Source organism: Camelus ferus, chromosome 15 (genome assembly GCF_009834535.1).
Source record: "Camelus ferus isolate YT-003-E chromosome 15, BCGSAC_Cfer_1.0, whole genome shotgun sequence".
Taxonomy (NCBI): domain Eukaryota; kingdom Metazoa; phylum Chordata; class Mammalia; order Artiodactyla; family Camelidae; genus Camelus; species Camelus ferus.
In genome coordinates, this window is record NC_045710.1 from 47,638,965 (window position 1) to 47,642,713 (window position 3,749).

Consider the following 3,749-nt stretch of genomic DNA (forward strand, 5'->3'; position numbering starts at 1 on the left):
GTGTGCTCTCCAGTAAGGCAGCCACAAGCCACATGTGCTCTGAATTGAGATGTTCTGTAAACATAAAATACATGCAGCATTTCAAAGGCTTGATGTGAAGAAAAGAATGTAAAATATCTCATTAATAATTTTTATATTAGTTACATGTTGAAATGATAATATTTTGAATATATTTGGTAAAATAAAGTAATAATTGAAATAGGTTTAATCTGTTTCTCTTTACTTTTTTTTTTTTAATGTGGCTACTAGAAAATTTAAAATTATGTATGTGGCTCATATATTTCTGTTGGCCAGTACTGCCCTAGTTACTGGACAGACATCCTTGACTAAAACACATAAGGTCTCTGTCTAATTTTATTCATTCAGCAAATTAACTGAGCCTGTATTTTGTGCCAGGCATCGTTCTTTTAGGGCTTATATTCCAGTGTGAGGAAAATGAATCATAAAAAGCAACCAAATAAGTAAACAAGGCACTTTCATGTAGACTGAAGTGCTGTGATGAAAACACAACAGAGGGATGTGATACTGGTTTCGGGGGGAGGTAGGAATTTCTGTTGTGAGGTTGGGGAAGGTCTTACTGTAGAGGTGCCGTTTTAGCTGAGACCTGAGTTACCAAGAAGGAGCTAAATACAGGAAAGCTGTCAGAGCCTTACAGTCATAGGAGACACCAAGTGCAAAGGCCCTCAGGTGGGCATACGCACGGCGCGTTTGGGAAGCAGCAGATAAGTCCTGTGTGGGAGGAGCAGAGAACGAGAGCTGAAGAGCCAAATAGCATGGGGCCTTGCAGGCTGCAGCAAGGACTTTGGCTTTTATTTTAAGGACAGGGTCAAGTCACTGAGGGTATAGAGCAGGTGAGTGACATGACTGAATGTAAGTTTTGATAAGTGTCATTCTGTTTAGAAGAGGAGTGTGAGCGAGCACAGGGATGCTGGTAATGGGGGCCAGGGTGATGGTGACTTGGAAGAGGATGATGATGGTGAAGTTGGAAAAAAGCCCCTGACTTGAGAGGTAGGTCTGCTGAGCCTCATTGATGGAGTGATGTGTGGTGTGGGGAATCAAGGAATCAGCTGCAAACTTAGTGTTTATCAGAGTGTGATGTCATGGCCAGAAATAAAAGCCGCCCAGCCCTAACAGTCAGTATGATCTGCAGCTGCTCTGGTTAGAACTCAGCATTTGCAGAGAAGTGTGAAGGCTCCACTTTGCTCAGTGACTACCACACTGTGGTTAAAGATCAGACAAGATGTCTCAGGCTGCTCATTGCCAACATTGAGGTTCTTGACTTCCTTGATGAGTATTTCCAGGGTTTACGTTCTCATTTATTCTAAGGTATTTCTTCCACCAGCCTGTTCTGGGGGTAATTTGTGCTGCGGCATGTATGATGGTTACGAGTGCAGGGTCCAAAATTAGATGTATCTCGGTTCTGATCTCATCACCAGACACAGTCATTATGTAACTTCTCTAGGCTTTGTTATTCTCATCTGTGAAGTTGGTTTAAACAGTTTTAGTTTCTACCTCAGAGAGATGCTGTGACTATTAAACTGACACAATGCATGTAAAAGACTTAGCCCCCAAGCCTGCCTGGCACATGATAGGTGCCCAGTAAATGCTTTCATTAAATATTTATTGAGTATCTACTAAGCTGCAGGCTTTGTGCAAAGTTCTTAGGGTTGTCAAACTGTAAGTGAACCTTGCGATTCTAGTGTAACCCTCTGCGTTGACAGCTGAGGAGACTGAGATCCCAAAGGGTGATCCAGTTGCAGGGGACTGGGTTTAGTTTTCCTCTGTCCTGAAGACACGTGGTTCAGGCTCTTGTTTGCCCATTCATTTCCCGGCCAACTTCTCCTCTAGTCTCCTCTCTGCTCTTATTTTCACTCAGTTCAGCAAGTGTTTATTGAGCATCTGCTATATTCCTGGAGCCAGGTAGACGTAGAGCAGTGGTTTCAACTGGATGAGGATTTTGTCCCCCAGGGACATTTGGCAGCAGCATCTGGTGACATTTTTATTTGTCACAACTGGCATCTAGAGGACAGAGGCCAAGGATGCTGCTAACCATCCTACAATGAACAGAACAGCTTCTTAAAATAATGACTTATTTGGCCTCCAGTGCTGAGATTGAGAAACCCAGATGTAGAGGATATGCAGATAAATGGATTTTTGAGGCCCTAACTGCTTTCCTTCAGATGACACTCACAGAGAAACCACATGGGCAGGGTAATTATTAAATAAAAAGAGGGGGGCGCCACAGAGGCAAATGAAGATACATTATATATCCCTTCCCTGAGGGCTCAAGCTGGAGGAGACTTCTGGCTTCTCAGGGTCCCTCAGTAATGTCTCCCCTTTCCAATTCAGGCAATGCCCCAAGTGAGCAAAACCAAAACAAACAGGGACAATACTGGCAATATATGCCTTTATTCATTTTAAAAGCAAAGCCTTCATCCTTATTATTATAATGATTAATACTTATTATAGGAAATTTGGAAAAATACATAAAAGTAAAAGGCATAAATAACCCCTGTTAACAGTTTGTTTCCCTCCCCCCACCATGCTTGGCTTTTTACTTTGCATAGTGGTGATCATTCTGAATGAACAAACTTGTAGACTGCATTTAAATTGACATTCTTTCATTATATACCTGTTACCTCTGTGGACGTATTTGTGCATAAAGCTCTTCTTATATTTAGGGATTTTCTAGATAAATTCTCAGAAGTGTAGTTACTAATGTAAAAGCATATGCAGTTGGTTGGGGGTATAGCTCAGTGGTAGAGTGAGTGCTTAATATGCACAAGGTCCTGGGTTCAATCTTCAGTACCTCCATTAAAAAAATAAATAAATAAAAATAAATAAACCTAATTACCACTCCCTTCAAAAAAAAAAAGAAATTATTTTTAAAAAAGGCAAAAATATAAGCAATTTAAAGGATTTGATATGTATTAAAAATAGCTTTCCAAAGAGATTATTTCAATTATGTTGTTACTGACTATATATGACATTACCCTCAAAAGTTAATCTTAAAAATCATGGGCTTGTGTAGAATGATTCTAAGCTAGTCAATGGCAGAGATCAAGTCATATTTTTCTTGGAGTATATGGTGGGAGATATATATACATATATATAAATGTATATAACATAGGAAGAGCTTAAATTCTTGATTTAACTTGCAGTAGTGGGCAGTATTGGGTTCACAGTTCACATTTGTTATGGATGATTTAAGTCTCAGTTTTATCATATTGCAAATACACTCTTTTGCCTTCACAGTATGAAATTCTTACTGTGTTTTGAACCATTTCCACGACTGCAGCTTTTCATAGATATGGACAATAGTGTCAGTGTTTGTGACGTCACTGTGGATTATGTAGCTGTTGTACTCTGGTTTAGAGAAACATGGATGAAAGTTTTATCTTTATTTCTTTTCCTTTCCTTTCTTCCTTTTTAAATTTAAAAACTGCCTGGCAAATGGCCATTGCTCAATGAGTGGAATATAAAGTTACCTTTCCCTGCTACAAGTTGGAACACTCAAATGTTATGGCAAAGAAAAAGTATGCAGTTCCAATTTTATGGTAGAATCTCTGCAGCTTCAGAGAAGGCGCTTTCTTGAAGTCAGTACAGGCTATGTTTTCACAACTTAGCAATAAACTGAATTTCTTTAAAGAAGCTTTATTTTCCCCTACTACTTCAATTATAAAATTGGATGGAATGGCAGCCTCATACAAAGGCGGAAAAAAATCAGTGATAGACCTGGGTTGAAACAT

At 39.4% G+C, this 3,749-nt stretch overlaps 1 non-coding gene across 1 annotated transcript; it reads left to right on the forward strand.

Moving 5' to 3' along the window:
- Positions 1 to 2,742: 2,742 nt before the first annotated feature.
- On the forward strand, positions 2,743 to 2,814 carry TRNAI-AAU. Its single transcript has one exon. It is a non-coding gene; the product is annotated as a tRNA-Ile (tRNA).
- Positions 2,815 to 3,749: the final 935 nt, after the last annotated feature.